This window comes from Diadema antillarum, unplaced genomic scaffold (genome assembly GCF_040938485.1).
Source record: "Diadema antillarum isolate AM-2024a unplaced genomic scaffold, OU_Dant_1.0 seq00000953_RagTag, whole genome shotgun sequence".
Taxonomy (NCBI): Eukaryota; Metazoa; Echinodermata; class Echinoidea; order Diadematoida; family Diadematidae; genus Diadema; species Diadema antillarum.
This window is the reverse complement of record NW_027271801.1, coordinates 444,463-462,794: the sequence shown is the minus strand read 5'-3', so window position 1 is coordinate 462,794 and position 18,332 is coordinate 444,463. Positions and strand designations below refer to the sequence as shown.

Below are 18,332 nucleotides of genomic sequence, written 5' to 3'. Positions count from 1 at the left end.
GTATAACCTGCTTCTCTTTCTCTCTGTGACACATGTTGGACACATCACACACTTAATAATATCTCCTCTCTTGCTTTAGCCATTCTTTATCCTTTTATGAATTAAATATCACTGTAAATAGCTTATTCTCTGCTTAAAGGGTGTGTACAGTTCTGGTTGAGGTGAGGATTTAGCTTCTAACATTTTGTGAGATATTCAGAAACCACTCCATGAGATGTCAAAGAACATGCAATTCTAAGGGGTATCAAAAGTTTATTTGATGAAAATCCATTTTGAAATGGCTGAGATATCCAAAAACAAGATGAAACGAGGAGATCCTAATAAAAGGCGTGGCCTGTCGCCTTTTTTTATTATCACTTTTTTGGATATCTCAGCTATTTGAAAAAAAAAAAATCAAATGAACATTGAATCCTTCTTAAAATCATATGCTCTTTCATATTTCATTAGAGGTTTCTCATTATCTCACTTAAGAATGTTCAAAACATGAATCCCCACTTCAGCCAATACTGTACAGTCCCTTTAAAATGTGCGAACTGAAGTGACACAAAAATTATATGATACTATAAGCATAACACTGTTGAGTGATTCCACTCTGCTACTGTATATGCCGAATATTTTGCGAGGTTTTTGTTTTCGCGAATTTTGCGAGTTAGCTGCTATTCGCGAAATTAAAAACACGCGAAAAAATTGACTCTGATCCTAATATGAACGTGACGTATGCGTACACATTTCTCCCTTCAGTACAGGATTCCATGATCGCAAATTTAACCCCTCGCGAAATTGTCGGGAAGTCCAGATTCACACAAATATAGACTTGCGAAATATATGGCGTATACAGTATTCTTTTCTAACAAAAGTTCATGAGGTTTACACACCTTTCTCAAAAGGCTTATGGTATGAACCGATATATGTAGAAACTTCTGCCATTACATTAAGCATTAATACACTTCAGTATTAATATGAACAATGAGTTTTAGACTCTGTTAAAACTGTACCTATGAAGTTATCCACTACACATTAACATTAAGTTAATTCCTTTGGAATGGCATCAACAGAAACGTTAAATCCAACCTTTTATACCCTTTTCTTCCACTCTTCTATCGATCTATTCACTGGTATGGATAGACTTTCAATTGTGTCTCTGGACCATTAAACCTCAGTAAGAAGATTTAAATTGAAAGAGACAATACAAGATTGCCTAATCCTACCATTCAATATGCGGAAATTGTTTCAAATTGGCCTTAGTAGCGTCATGCCTGACACGCCTGGCTTGAAAATTCTATCTTCACTCTTACTGCTGCAACTCCAGAACACACTACTGGATACTCAAAAAAATTCATTTTCTCTTACGCAGATGCATTCTTGCAGAAAATATCCCTACTTGTGACATCAAATCCTCCCGCTTATTGTAAATCGTGTGACGTGTTGTGGATGTTTCACATTTCCTAGACTATCTGCTCATCTCATAGTGGTAGCTTTAATACTGGCAAGTCATCTATTCACTCTCATGGAACAGAAACATTAGTCATCAAATGAAATCCTCTTTCACTATAATACAGCTAACTCTTCAGTGTGCCAAGCTGTTGATGTTCACATTTTCTGCATGAATTTTTCATAATGTAACTTGCAAGTTGCAGTCAACATATACAGTAGAAGCGGTCACAAGCCTATGTGATGTGTACCTCTCGGACATTTGAAATCATGTTGTAAATCTTCAGTTTGGAAGCTGGCTCAGGCGAGAGATCTCAAGTTCAGGAGATGCTTGATAGAGAGTTGAAGAGTCTTTTAATATAGTGCCAAATTAGATGGAACCCCTTTAATGACAGACTCAATTAATCAATTCTTTTTACTTGTCTGATTTTTTTTTTCTGATCTTTACTGATCTGCTGCTTTAAATCACTGCTTAATTCAAAAGACACTATTTTTACTTTTTTTTAAAGGAGTGAAGTAGCTTACTGTAACTCTGAGATGTACTTCACAGTTAGAGTAAATTGGAAAAATGTCAGAAATGGATCTCTGCAGGAGTAGCTCCAACTGTAGACAGCAATACTGTAGGCAACAACTATCATTTATCATAAGAAAAGGAAAATGTCTTCTGTAAGTAGTAAAGATGTAACTGTTTTAAAAACAAGGCAGTGAAAAGTTTTCAATTATTCATTTTGGTTTGAATTTACACTGTCCTATTCTTGACTTCCACAGAAGAAAACAACAAAAAGAAAATGTAACATAATCCTAGATATTTAACAAAATAGGGAAATAACTGAAATCACCTCATACCATAGGTAGTGGTGGTGTATATACAGTATGCCCATTACAAACTCACATCTAAAATCATGTGAAGATGAGACAAGTTGCTGCACAAAGAGATGGAGAAAGCATTTAACGGAAGCCCATCAACAGAAGATTAGGGCACTGAAGCAGGGAGCTCGGTACACACCCACAGGCCATGGACATTCTAAGGAGATCATCAAAGTAGGCTCAGTAAACATCGCCTTTAAAAGAAAACTACTGCCCATTTCACACATATGCAAAATAAAGGCGGTGTTAGCTGGATCTCTCTCAATAGGAGCACTCTTCTGCAACTATGATGACAATACCATGCGAGGAACGACAGCTGTATACCACAGGAGAGTATCTGTCCTAGGAAGGTGGTCTGGCAGCATGGTTTGCTTTTCTTAAATATTCAAGAAGCACTGTACAAACAATACAACTACTAAGAGACGGAATATTTTTTTTTTCCAGTGTAAAGACACTAGAAATTACCAAACAGGTCTAAACATCACATTTCAAATCAAAGTGACTTTTCAAGAAGAAAACTTGATCTCATTGACACAAAAAGAAAAACATCACACTTGCAACAAACAGAGCTCCCTGCCATTCAAGATCTATATTATTTTGCGATTGTGAACAGAGCCCTATGGTAAGTAGCACGTTTTTTCCTTAGCGATAGGTTCAAGTAGGACAAAGTGGCTGTTTAGAAAAACATTTCTAAGGGATCAGGCCTCTTCAATGAAAATTCTTGAAAAGATGCTCTATGCTTTGCACCTCAGCACTGCATACACGTATGCATGTTTATGCCTGAGGACTGCACAGGTGATAGCTTGCCATGAATAGCTCAAAAGGAACATCACAATATATCATGTGTTTGTCAAACTTAAATGTGATCACTATTCACCTCAGTGAACATTTCAGCTCTCAAAGGAGATTATTCTCCACATGTGCATTATTTCTAAACATGTCCACATAATACATTGATTTTGATGCCCAAAGTAGACACAACTTGCCTTCTAAGCACAAAAGGAGTCAAGTCATTCTCATTTGTAATGTCACTACTCACACCAATTGTATTTATCATGGATATTGCCACAACCATCTCCTAACCCCTTATTTCAGGTTGTCTACCACAAGAGTCTGCCATCATACACCGGAATCACATTCGGTGCATAGAACATGCATATCAGTGTTGTCTGGAAATCTATCTTTTGGAAGTATGAATAACATTATTTTGTGTTGTAAAATTTATCTGTGTTTAAAGGGGATGGCTAGTAACTGATCAGTGGGAATCAGTGGGAATGCTGAGGGATGATTGTTCCAATCCTCGTGGGATTCATTTAAGAGTACATTATATACCTATTCTTGAGTGAAAATTATTTGCTTCAGAATGGTCTCATATTCAAGTAATGTGCAGTTTAATGTTTCCAGGTAAGCGTCCCTGGTCAGTGACGGGGCATTAATCTGCACATTACTTGAATATGAGACCGTTCTGAAGCAAATAATTTTCACACAACAGCAGATATATAATGTACTCTTAAATGAATCCCACAAGGATTGGAACAATCATCCCTCAGCATTCCCACTGATTCCCACTGATCGGTTACTAGCCATCCCCTTTAAACTTTTGCAAGTGGTTGTTGCACAAGGAAGAAAATATGCCTTCTTATGATGGATAATGCCTATATCAAAAGATTAAAAATATATATATTCATCATTTTCATACGCATAGCATAAGTTTCTCTTCTCAAAATGCAATTACCTGTTTTTGTGTTCTATAGAAAAACTTTAGTTTCACAAAGACCAAGGTTATGGTCATGAATAAACTTTATTTGTTCCACTGGAACTACAGTGTAAGATAATCAGAGCTGGCTCCTTTGGCAGCAATCTCTTTAATAGCCTTTACATGGAGATGGATTGGACATGTCTTACAAATGGACGCAAACTCAATTCCTAGAGTGGTTCTTCGTTGGACACCTGATAGAAAAACAAGACACGACAGACCCAAGCAGACATGGCAAAGAACAGTAGAGGGTGAAAGATCAGACCACAGACAATCCTGGGCTTCTCTCCTGAGGATGGCCAGCAACAGAGAAGGGTGGGGAGCCTTTGCCGCTGCCCTATACGGCCAGGGGGTGTAAAGGGTTGACCTGACCTGACCTGATACACTGTATATCATATCATTGATTTTCAGCTCACAAATCATTCAGGTTTTAAGCACCAAGCCATTAAAGTGGTCATTGAATATTTTTGTGGGAAGAAGAAAGATTCACCAGAAGTGGACTAGGCCTGTAGTTACAATACCCTTACTTATTCTGTAAGTTCAGTGTTTTCCATAAGGGCTAGCATACTTTATGCCAAAGTTAGAAGCCCCATTTAAAATATTACACAAATATAAATGTACACAAAAAAGAAGAAACTGTAGTTTGTGGAATAAAGATAACCATGAGAGCTGTCTCTATTTGCAGCCACCTCTTCATAGTCTTCAGATGAAGTTGGTAAATCCTCCTATTGATGAGCAGTGGAAGCTCTGAAATGCAATAGCTCCCTCTTTAGACTACATGCATGCAGCACTTAATAGAAAAGGCAACGCTAGAAAATTGTTAAGTAATTCACTGCCTGCACAGAGTAGGTGCATCTTCAAGAAAATCAACTTATCATTCCTAAATAGTGGAAAGGGACATTCATTTTGCTAATAAAACAGTGGTACTACTGACAGAAAAAAACCCCAAAATGTCCATGATAGCAATGCTAAAAAGTCCATGAACTGCACTCATTGCCTCTGACACTTTGCTGTTGTTGTTGTTTTGAAGTAACAGACAATTACAAGTATACAAGCTAATCAGGTAACGAACAGGCATAATACAAAGCATCTACGATTCAGGTTTGATACCATATTTTATCCTGTCCATGACAGATGGTTATTCGTAAAGATACCTGCCAAAATGCTTCTTGCATTCAATTCTAACTCGATATCTTTGGTAGAAAGTGAAGGGCTCTCTAGATCAAAACCAAGTGCATCTACCAAAATCTTGCAATCCTGCTATCAGTAACACATGTTCATAGACACGTGCATGGAGAAATTATGCAAATCAGCCATTAGTCTTATTTTCATACACTCACATAGACAACTGCATGTACTTGCACTCACTTTGCAATCATAGAACATCTGGCAATGGGATGGTTTGGTGTGTTCCATGATAATTTGGGACAGCTTTTCAGATTGTGATGACATTATCAGACCCACCATTGTTCCAGAAAGGGAAACAATAATCTAAAAGAAAAATTGGACTTAAGTGGAAACTCAGGGATTGTAGCCTAGAACGAGGTGATGATTTGCAACTGGCATTTCAGTCATCATTTATTCTTAGATTTTGATGAACAGCTGCATAAAAATGGTAAGATTGGCATAGCTTAATGATAATGTCTATTTCTGAGCTACTTCCCAACTGCCAATCCCATGCAAACTGCAAGAGGCCATTACACTGGCATAGCAAGCTCACAAGCTATGCATTGGCTAGGAACCTGCGCTGAGAGCATTGCCCCCATTGTGATGTCATCATTCATGACTTCATACTATAGCTTTCTGCGAGAATTTAGAGGTCTTGCAAGGGTGGCAGGAAATACATAGTATCTCAGGAAAAGATTTTGAAGCTATTTCTTTACAACTGAAAATCACAGCCTTTGAATTCTGCTGTGCTGTGATACATTCAAAATTTGTGATTTGCTAGTTTGATGAATCATCCCTGGGGGGCGTTTCATCAACGAGTTCGTCGGAGTTTTCACCGACAAATTTGCTATCAGCCAATCACACCAAGGATTTCATTAGCTTGTAACAGTTGTCAGTGTAAATCCTTGCGTCTGATTGGCTGATAGCAAATTTGTCGGTGAAAACTCCGACGAACTCGTTGATGAAACGCCCCCCAGAACAGGTAATTGAAGAATGGACACATATCGACATAATATACCAGATATCCAAAGGAAACTGCACATAAAATGTATTAAACATATTTGATGCTGCTTTTATCAAATCCGTTTCCATCACCAACTATACATTAAATATATCATTTTCAATTAGACATCAGTATCCTTTGTAGCTAGTGTCTTCTCTTTCTGAAGTGACATAGACCTACTCTGCGAGTTGACAATTTGGCACAAATTTCCTTGTGAGCTTAGACAAAAATGTGTTTATACCTGAGGGCATTCTCCCCCTCTTGTGAATACAGCCTAAACCTTAATTTTTACACCATTTACAAATAGTTGTAAATACATCGTATAAAAAAAAAAGAGTTTTGGTGTTCAAGAAATGAAAACATTTCTCTGTTTATTCTTTTTTTTTATCACTGCTGCAAGAGGATAAAATACAGCCATGCACAGGCATGTGAATGTCATCGTAAGTTGATAAGAATAGCTAAATTTTATGATCTCACTTTTTTTGGAGACTTTTATAGAAGTCCTGGCAGAGATCTGAGTTCACTGGAGTTCAGAATCATACCGTACGTGAGGTGAAGTAATTTTTATCATAAGGCTTCATTACCTACTTAATGGTTTCTCAAGGTGTTTGCCTTTTTTTTCCATGACTCTGCCATAATATGCTCATATATCTAATTATATTTTCCACATCCTACATAGTATCAAGCAGTAATTTTTTATCACAAGGTTACTGGCATAAATGTTAGATTTACTAAACAGTACAAGTAAGTATCTTTGCTTGAGGTAGATTAGTTTTTTTAATGGTAATTCTAAAAGAATCAAATGTTGAATTTTATGTGAAATTAGATGTGCCAGTCAACTTTTTGACCTGACAATCAATTTTGATTCAACACCTACACTGTATTGTCACTTAAGGCAATCACAGGTGCTAGAGGCAACACATTACATCAGCGGATGGGGGAGGGGGAGTTGCAATATCTGAAATTTACCTTAACATTCCACAAATGCTATAAAATTTTCTAGTCTGAATGTGCACTAGTATTGATAGATAGCTGATAATACCATCACATCCACAAATGAGGAGAAAGAAAGAACACATCATAAATTTCAAAACAGCATCACCTATCAAACAGCCAATGATAATTCCCTCTTTACATGACAATAGATTCAAATAAAAATCAATTTACCTACAGAGAATGTTCCTGGACCATTTCTTGTAAAACTCTCCGATAGGATATTGCTAGTCTTAATGATCAAGAAGACCTGCAATCCAGCTGAAGTGATGTTCAGTGGTTGACTTCTCAGGCTCACATTCATTCTGGAATATCAATACCCTGGCAATGCTGGCTCCCTCACATTTGCTTACCCACTATCCTGGTGTTAGGTGTGCTTTTCTCATTCCATAGGAGAGAATTGAGTTAAGGCTAATTGAATGCATTACCTCTGCACTTTCACACTTTCACGACCAGGGGCAAAGCAACATCTGCATTTGTACATCCTGAATATATCTTTTAAAATTTGAGCACACCACTGCAAAGAAAGTCAATGCTGACTATCATGGGTTAATTTATAATGTTAGAGAAAGGTACAAAGTACATTTACATTCTTTACTTCACACCCACATCACACCTACTACTACATAAACCAGATATGTATGACATTTATAAATTTGTATCCTCATTCAGCTTTTGGTGGAAGAACATCATTGTTACTATTTCAAATACATTCCATGCATATATGGGTCAGCTACATTTCATATAGCATTTTGTTCTGCAATGCAATATAAACTTAGTCCGAGACCTAGGCCCTGTTGTATAAAAAGATGCCATCAAACATAAGTCAGGTTTCAGCCAATCAGATTTTAGTATTCAGAGATTTATTTTGATTTTCTGACTTTTGGTTGATCTCAACTTTAGTGCAACAGGGGCCTTGGTCCCCTGTTGCACAAAAAGATGGCATAAGTCAGACATCAGCCAATCAGAACTGAGTTTTCTGACCTAGGTTTGATGTCAACTTTTACTCAACAGGGCCCTGGTGACATACCCTTCCAGACCGTGTTATCCACATGAGTTTGTCACATTCTGTTACTTACAAAGGCTGCGTTACATGTTTATTCAAGAAACATACCATTCATAAATCTGTGGGCATTATCTCAGACCCCATTTACACCAAAGAACTTGCGAATCCAAAGCCAGCCACAGTACAGCAATTATTTGGTGTAAAGGCATGTGGGCCAAATTGCAGTACAAATTGTGGGACTGGCCCGAGATGACCTCCAGAAGGTAGTCTTGGGTCTGCCTTGGGCCCGCCTGCGGCCCGCCTTTTGTTGATGTAAACGCATGTACACTTAGACCCAAGTGCCAGGCCAAACCAACTTGGCTGTACTGTTACAGTAGAGATTGCTGGGTAAAAAAATATTATGTAGTATGTAGAGCACTACTACAACGGAAAAAAAAAAACAAACCAAAACATGTGAATGGAAACTTCACTCTCCAGGTGCGACTCGACAAGGCAGTGTACATGTACAAAAATATGGGGCCAAACACTGCAATGTAGGCAGGCCTGAGTAAAGGCTTCAGCACGCTAAGCACAGTAACAGCAAGATTTTTGCTAAGTTGCGCTGAAAGGAACCATGTCTGGTTCTGTTTAAAAAAATAATAATAATGATCATTCCATACAGAATCACCCAAATTTTATTCTTATGTCATAATCAAGAGCAATAAATCTCCAGTTGAAGATTGATTTTGTAACAAAATTATTCACTGGGAAGTGATATTTCCGCAGAACCAGACATAGTTTGACATAGCAAAAAGAGCGGACGGTTGCCGTTACCATGTGCTCAGTGTGCCAAGGCCTTAAACAGGGTACTCAGTACTCATCTCAACCTGATCCTGCTTGAAGCATTTGTTGGTACCTTGCCCAATGGATGTTAGTGCAGTCAAGTCCTCATACTTTTGATAGTCAATTCACAATAGATGTTTTGCATCTCACTGGTTGGTATTAAATAGTATCTTTCTGCCAACCCCTTCCAACATGCCTGCATAACAATTCTGAGGAGCAGAGAGACACCTTGATAAAACCTTTCAAGGACCTGTTTTATTAACTTGCGTAGCAGTCAAGTTGGTGATCTGATACTGACATAAAATGATATGAGAACTAAACAAAAGCACAATGTGCAATGATACGCCATTTGATAGAAAGTCCTTCGGGCAATGTAGATTTAAAAAAAGATAGGAGGTAGTAAAAATAACAATACTGCATCTACCATATGTGACTGTGCACCTCAAAACAAACAAAAAGTCGCCAGACATGAATTTTTAGTTAAGACCATATTCTGAAAGAACAGACTTTAAGCATTAAAATGATGTATAACTCAAATCAAATGGACTCTCCTAACCTATCTAAATATTGGAAAGAAAGCACAAACTCAGGAAAAGTGTGAACTGAGAAAAGAGGCTCTGAAGTACAGTGTCTATTCAAGCGCTTAATCTTTACCAAACCGTGCTGGCTGTGCGATGAATGAGACAAAAAACAGGAAGTAAACCACCAGAGTAAAAACAATGAAGGGATTATGAAATTAAACTGAAGTTAGGCATGTCTCATTAACACATTCTTTCCATAATCAATGTCAACTTTCAAAGCAATAGCACTATCCTTTCAAAAGTTATTAGAGTTGAAAGTGAAGAGTGTGGACATGGCTTTTCAGAAATGAAAAAGGGACTCTAAAAACACACCTAATCACACTATTCTACCAAAAATGTTCGAGATAAACAGCTAAAAAAAACACACTTTCCTGCCCGTTTTATTATACCAAATTTTAGCATTATGTAAAAGAAGACCCGCTCTTTCAGAAAATATGAAAAAGTCAAGTTCGGCTAGGTTGACCCATTTCACTTATTTTCAGTCCTCGCGCAAAATCAGTGTGTGCGACTTTATGTTCGTTTTGAGGTGCACGGTCACATATGCAAAGACTCTCACCTTTCACCATACCTGCAATTATTTTAGTGTTAGAAATGCGAGCCACATACCTGTGTAGATCCTAATGGTTTCTTCCCAGTCCTGCACAAACCTGTAAGTTGGAAAAGAAGAAATAGCTGTTTCCTGAAATAATGCAAAGTACTTGTAGTGAAATTTGTCATTGTAAAGAAGATACCAAAAAAAAAGAAAAATGAATTTAAAGAAAACAGATAGCGGATGATACCTCTGGCTAATCACAGAGCAGGCACATTTTTCACATGGTGTACTGACACATGCAAGCAAAATAACTGCTGCCTGTCTCCTCTGTTGATCTGTCTGTCTGTATCGTATGTCTGTCTCTTGTTTTGTTTTTTAGCTCTTTCACCTGACCTTGATACATATAGTCAACTACAAGCATAATGATGGCTGTTGATTCTACCATATCTGCATCTTCTCTAGTTTCTTGCAGGTGACAAGGTCAATATCCGCGTGACATAAGGATATGATGGTAGGAACACCTTGTAGTCATCCTTTTGCTGTGTCTTTTCATACATAACCACAATGACACGTGTGTCCACAGTGGAATTATCGTGGTATAAAATACCATGGTAATTTGTTGTCACCATTCTCGTCAGTAAATTACCACAGTAAGAGATTCAAGTACCACAGACTGTATTTCAGTCAGTACTGTTCTCATTCACAAAATACCATGGTATTTCTGGCACAAAAGTGCACCTCTCTGAGGTAAGCACTGTACATGTACAAATCTCATATGGGGAGAAGACAGGAAATGTGTCAAGTCACATGAGATGTACACTGCAGTGCTGTTGGTGGTACAGAGTGTATTTTGGGACATGATTCACATTCAAATCTTGCATGTGTATTTCACATGAAATTTCACTTTCCACCCGAGATACATTCACTTGTACCATGGTATTTTGTGAGGCATTTCATAGTGTATGTGTTCACATTTCGAAATACAGTCAGAAATACCATCCATATACCTAAGTGTGAATGGTCCTAACATTAAGAGGTCAACTCCTACTAATTGTGGCGGTGTTACAGTCCAGCAGTTTGCTCGCTTGACTGGTAATAGGTTGGCCCTCTGTTTGAGCTCTGACTACAATACTGTAATTCCGTGAGCATGGATATCTATCCATACTGCTTTTGCTCCTAAATGTATGTGAATGAATACCTGCCAGGGTACAGAGGCCCTGAGAAATATAATCTTCATTTTGCCACAAACAGCAAGAGGCGAATAGTCCCCAGAAACTGGTGCCAATGTTATATGTACAGTTCACCAATCAAAAAATGATGAAAGCTTTCACAAAGCTGTGGAAAAGCGTTTTCTTCGAATGTGATTATCAGCACAACACTTCACTACTATCACAATTAAGAGTCTGTGTTGAAAAACTCAAGATTCCTGATAGAAGACATTTTGTCAAGTACACAGTTGCAGCTGGACTGCAAATGCATGGCCCATCTTCAAGTAAGCTTAAAAGTACTAAAATAATCCGGCCAAGAACAAAAACAATATCTATTTCATTTATGAAACAAAATTGATGGTGGCTAAAACATCAATGCTTGCATCATTTTAGTGACCCAAAAACCAGATTTATTTGAGGCCTGTCAAGCATGTAAGTATGAGAGGTATTCTGGAAGCTGCAAATTGTGGCTGATCTTTGAATTCAATCTAGTAGTCATCTAAGCAAATACACTCGAGGCGTTACCATCAATTATACTGGTAAACTGTGAAAAAAAAAAAAGAAGCTGGCTTTGTTGTTCTTAAAATGGATGTATATAAATTTTAGAGTAAGAAACGTGTAAATGTAATTCTCATGCCCTGAAGTATTGATACAGACATAGTCTTACAAATTACCTCCAGCGAAGACAAGGTACTTTTAAATTTGTTCCTGCTTTAAATGATACACTTGAGAAAGTTAGCAATACATGTATATTCACAGGCTCTTCAATTATCACTACGTCCCCTACAAAATATAAATTTAATCCTTATAAAGTGAGTGATATTCATATATTACACTTCCTTACATGCTAAAAAAAGTAGTAAACATTGAATTCAGCTACTATACTAAAAGAGTAAATTAACATTGAAAAGGGGCGAGGAGTGACAGCATTTTTAAAATGTTGTATTCACCCTTTTATCCAGTTGAATCCAACAGCTAGATGTGCTAGATACAGCAAAAAAGGGTGAATACAATATTTTTAAAACGCTGTCACTCCTCACCCCTTTTAAAACGCTGATTTACCCTTTTCTTTTTAAGAGTGTACAAAGTTTGGAGAATATAGTACCATACTGTCCAACAATGACAGAGCAATGGCAGGGATAGGGGCTATTTGGCATCCTAATCACCTTTACTCCTGATGCATTCCACTCAGGGTGGCTAAACATTCCAACGGAACAAAATGTTTTATACATCTGCTCCAACACTGACTGATGGAAAGCAAGCCACGACAATCCTGTATTCATGTTTTATCAGACACGTTCAGCACTCATGCTGCTAAAACAGTGACTGATGGTGAAGAGGATGTGGTCACAACTTGCTGTTTGGTCTTACCCAACGAATGTTGTCATTTTGTGGAGTCAGTATGAGTTTCTTGATAAATAGTTGTGCTATATCCTTATGAATTGTGTTTATCTGTCACATACAAAAAGCCAAAACTGGCCCGGGGGTACCTTTTAAGGTTTACAATCACACATATAGCTCCAAAGACTAAAGAAGGCACAATTTTCTTGCTTAATTAAACAGAGGAAACTACTGGAGGTTCTAGCTTAAGTACCCTGATTAATATCTGGCCCACAGTCCGTCCATGCGGGAAAAGGATTGCCTTGTTTTGAGTTTGTCATCTACAGTTTAAAGGACAATGTCCTACCCAAGAAGTAAGTGACCTACTTTGGCATATTGATATTTGACTACCCTTGAGTGAGGGGAGGATAAAGAACTTTGAAGTTAGTTTACTTCAGAGGTACATTCACCAATAGTTTTGTAGTAGAAAATCTATTAACGAATGCACTGTTACCATCAAATCGGTGGAAAAAAAATCACAAACAGCTGATGATTGGGTAAAAAAAAACACCTATATTAAATGACAATGTATATGTACAATGTATGTGACTTGGTAAATGTGCCTATGTGTTTCCAAGCATGGACCTACAAGGTCCAATATGTTCCAAATAAGTTGAGAACCAAACTGCACCAAACTGAAGAGCATCAAATCAAACTAAAGAGTAGAAAAAAAAAACTGTTGAAAAGGGCTTTACATCTAATAGTGGTGAGCCACTGCAGTAAAAAGACAACTACACAGAGTGTTACACATGCTTTCCATCCCAATACGGAATGCCTCCAAGAGTTCTTGCTGCCTATTACGTATCTTTCACATATTGTTGCATTCACCCTGTTTAACAACAGCCTAGGCTTCTAATTCACACTGTGACTGCCCTGTCCTTTTTTTTTAATAGTTTAACATTATGGCTTGACATCCATGGCAATCATGGCCCATGATGTCTCCCCAGGTTGCCTCACGTCCACCCCATTTTGTCCATGTGCAGTGGCCTGAAACGTGACTGCCATGGCCACCAGAAACATGATGTTAACAAAGCACCAGCAATTAAAAAAACGTTTATCCTTGGCTTGTTTTGCAAATCTATAATTATAAGAGTTTGCCCTAAATGCTAATATACAGATATGCCCTGTCGTGCAAACCTTGATGCAGAAGCAAATGAAATAAGGTTCAGGAATATTTAAGTTTTTATCTTGGGTTTGGTAAAACAAAAAACTAGATGTCTAAGAATTATCTTGAGTGAGACTGACAGGGACATAATAATGGATCACTTAAATCGTGTTTCTAAATGCTAAATTTTCAAAGTAAAGAAAACAAAATTTACAGATGTCAGACACCTTTCACCCTACATCTTTAAAAAGATTTTTTTTTCCACATTTGAAAGCAAATTGCATTGTAAAACTTCACCATTACACCAAGTTTGCAGAATTAATGCACCTCCAAGAGTTTCCAGGAATATTAGATCTTAAACTGTGGACCTATCATTTTTCTGCAACTCTGATTTTCACAATCAAAAAGCCCCATGCACTCCATCATATCAAGTTTGGTCAAAAGCAGAGTGATGCTTTTTGTGAGCAAATACTGTAAAAGTGGATATTTTCGCGTGACTAATTTTTCGCGCTAGGCCGGGTCAGAAGAGTTTCGCATGTTTTTAATTCCGTGGAATCAAGACATCATGCACAGGCACATATGGCAAGCAAAAATATTCGCGTGCTTTTATTTTTGCGCTAGTTTCTGGTTGCGCGAAATGAGCGAAAATTTGAACACCGCGAAAATTTCCACTTTTACAGTAGAAACCTTTACAGATAGCTGATAAGTTTAAATTCAATGTTTCAACAGCAACCTTGATGCGGAAACAAATGAAATAAGGTTCAGAAATATCACTCTTGATCTTGTTTTTAACATAGAAAACTAGATGTGTAAGAATTGACTTTCAATGAGACTCACAAGGACTTGATAATAGATCACTTTTGTACCACTGCTGCTTATTTCCATGTCAAACACAAGCTACCTTGCCAGCAAGCCATAACCAGGCATGCATCGTCTGTTATCCAGTGTTGAGGTATGGTCACAAGGTCAACGAAAATCCCACTCTGCGCTTCTTACTTATTGATCCCTGTTCCTCGGCTGAAACCGATGAATTATTAAATCAGTGCAAGTGAGAAGAAAGTGATTTCTTCCCTACCCGTCTTCTTCTTTTCTGTCCTTTAAACATTTTGCCCCCCTTAAGCTCAAGCCAAGCCACACTGGAAATGGGTCTCCATGCCTTCCTATACCTCTCCAGGGACAGGGAAAGGAGTATTTCCTTACTCTCGCCTCTTTACAGGGCTGACTTCTTCTCAGAGACTTTGGTGGGGATGTCTATGGATAAAGCCTGGGTAATCAATAATGTTTGAGGTGACAGTCACTCTGCGACTTTTGTTTCCCTCTACACACCTCCTTTCTACCAATGCCTTGCGATAAACCGTGTGATACAGTCCTAATCAACCAAGTGATTTTTTTTCTCCAATTTCATCATAATTTTACCATATTTTTTCAACTTTCACTTCTATTCCAAAACCTCACTTCAAAGACAAAGTCAAAATTCCTTTACTTCTGTTTTTTTCTTCTTCTAAAATCAACCCAAAGAAAACTTTGGCTTCAGGGAACATATCCTTCAATGTACTTTCAAAATCAGGCAATCCATTTCTACATAATATAATCATTTCAAGAGTTCATTAACACTAGTCAACTCTCAGTCTAGTCACTGTCCAATTAAAAAACAATTACAGTATGATGCAAATATAATCAACATGCATCAAAGGAAATTGGACGCCTTTCAATGAAAATGTCTAATCCAAAGCAACTGCTACTCATTAGACATGGAATCATATATGACTATATGACTCCAATATATGGTAATTCTCCACTTGAGATCACATATGACAGATCCAGTTTCTGTAAGTTTATTTGAAATAAAAGGGAGGAGGAGGGAACTGAGAAGCAAGCAAATGGACAGGTACATCAGGGTGGCATGAAGATACCTTACTAAGTCAAAATAAAAATGCATCTTGAACAAGCAAGAGGTATCAGACTATCATTACTGGTCAAATCTACTTAGGTATATGAAATACATGTTTGTCCTCTGTTTAAACCACCCTAACCTTGCTGTTTAACACAAACAAGAATGACAACTCAACTGCCCATGACTTCCAGATGGACAGATTGCTGCAGCACGCTTCCACCATGGTGAATATTGCACTCCACCCTCGAGATTTGATCATAAAAATTCATGGTCCTCATTGGAGTAGACAGTAGGTCCATTACATGGCATCACTCAGTAATATTTTGTCCCATTTAAACTCTGCAGTGGTTCCATTAGAACTTTAAAGCCTGTATTTCGTCTGCTAGCATGCTGTTTGCTTGCCAATATGCTTGTTGAACTTCTGTTAAGAATGCCAGATTAGAACATTTTCCACAACTGCTTTATTACAGTGTTTTTATCCTCTAACTGTTATCTCCCATCTTTATTGCCAGGCCTGCAATTAGAGTTTGAAATATTTCAAAATTGCTGGACATTATACCAAATGCTTGACATCTGAAGCCCCTGGCTAAAACAGTCACCTCTCCCACACACGTCAGATATCAAGGACATTGCTTTTATCAAAGTCAATGATTGCTTGATATGAATAGTGCTCAGATTGCTAAAATGTTTATGATTACACTCTCATGACATTTTTCACTATTTCAATATACTTTTCATCACGAGTTCAAATGATATGTTGAATTGACTGGATGTTACAGAATATCTTAAATCCTCAGTGCACATGTGTCTTTTTCTTTCATTTTATTCTCAACAAAGAAGCATATTTCATGTCAATTCTTTTTCATTCTATTCTCAACGAAGAAGTATATTTCATGTCAATTCATTATCAACTGCTGTATACAATTACAACAATAGACTGACAACTCTCAGGCAATAATTAAAACACCTATCATGATACCTTTTCAGTGTGATTCAGGGATGAAGACTGAAAATTTGGCAAAATGTGTCTACACTATGTATTATACTCAGACCACAGTATCATTCAAGTCTTACAGAATATATGGCTTGGACAGAGCCTCATTAAATATAGGCCTATCAAACAAAATTTTCTCATAAAGTGTTCTTTACACGATCATTTTACTAATACTGCAAATAACGTTACAGCTGTTTATGTCATAATCATTCTATAAAAAATCATGGTCTTATGTTTGTAAGAGTGAATACAAAACTCCAGTAATGATAAATTTGCTGTCAAAGGAGGCTTTGATTATGATATTACCATCAACTACTGCTATTGTATTGTCTCCTGTGTGAAATGTACTGTATTTTTTTCCAACCCTTACACTTAATACAAACAGTTGAGAGTCCCCACTAACATCAGACAGTTACCTCAAGCCTCCTCCCCATTATGTTATAAAATGTACTGATTGGAATCATGCTGACTTTCCTCTCACACTACAATTACAATTGCATGCACTGAAACATTATCATGCTTTTCCAAAATACAGCATAGCATTCATTTTCTCCAGACTGCCAATTCCCCACACAGTCTCTTCTCTCATCTTTGATACAAAAATTCATACATCTTTTCATGTTAATTGTTTGAGATTTGTTTGACCCATGTCACACCACAGTATGTACTAGAATAATGACATCTAGGCAGTTTGCTAGTCATGCTGTATCAACACCTAGCTTCGCAAGAGAGTATCAACAGTGGTGAACAGTATGTTACTTGGACTTTCGTCTTTTGGTCGGTCCACGTAATCATAGTACGTTCACCACTAAGTCTAGAAATGGTATAAAACAGTGTTCAATAGAATTTAAGGGCTGTTTGGTATCTTTTCTAATCAATAGCAGGCAATTTAGTTGAAAAACAACAAATTTTCAATGAACATCTATCATTTGACCTTCATATGTTAGTATACAGATGACACTCCATCATTATATACATTTGCCCCAAATTTTTCATTTGGAGCATAAATTCCAATAGGTTTGCTTTTTTTAAAGCAATTTGGGGAGAATGCTATCTCTCATTAAAGTGTTATATGGGAAGGGGGGGGGAGGGGGGAGGTAATGCATACTAGAAGCACAAAATTACCTGACATCCCTGAAAAGTACCCTTTTATTGTGGAAATACCCACTTCTGATTCAAACACACCTGAATTATTATTGTGATTTAGAATATAAATCATTTCACATGCATGAACACTAGATCAAACAAATTCTACACAATATACTGTATACGCTATATATTTCGCGTGGGTTTTATTTTCGCGAATTTCGCGAGTCGGGAGCTATTCGCGAAATTAACAACACGTGAAAATATTACCTTCCAAAATGAATCCCTTGCCTTGATGATACGAACATTTCAGTACTAGTATACCATGTCACGGCTTACCGAACAGACCATACTGGCTAAGCTTGTTTAAGCACGTCCACGTCTACTTACGAATACTGTAGAGAGCCAATCCATTATCGCAAGGGGACCACTCGTCAGAAATCTAGCGCTATGGACTTAACCACTTCAAAAATGTTGGATTCTAACTTACTAGTTCGCAGAGTTTGG

The 18,332-nt window shown here is 37.4% G+C and overlaps 1 protein-coding gene across 3 annotated transcripts in view; it reads right to left on the bottom strand.

Moving 5' to 3' along the window:
• LOC139741773 (excitatory amino acid transporter-like) overlaps positions 1–18,332 on the bottom strand; it is a 149,758-nt gene that overhangs the window by 90,240 nt on the left and 41,186 nt on the right. For all 3 annotated transcript variants that reach the window (XM_071652360.1, XM_071652361.1, XM_071652358.1), the window contains exon 2: positions 10,233–10,273. The gene's annotated coding sequence lies outside the window, so the exon portion shown is untranslated. The remainder of the gene's footprint in view (positions 1–10,232; positions 10,274–18,332) is intronic.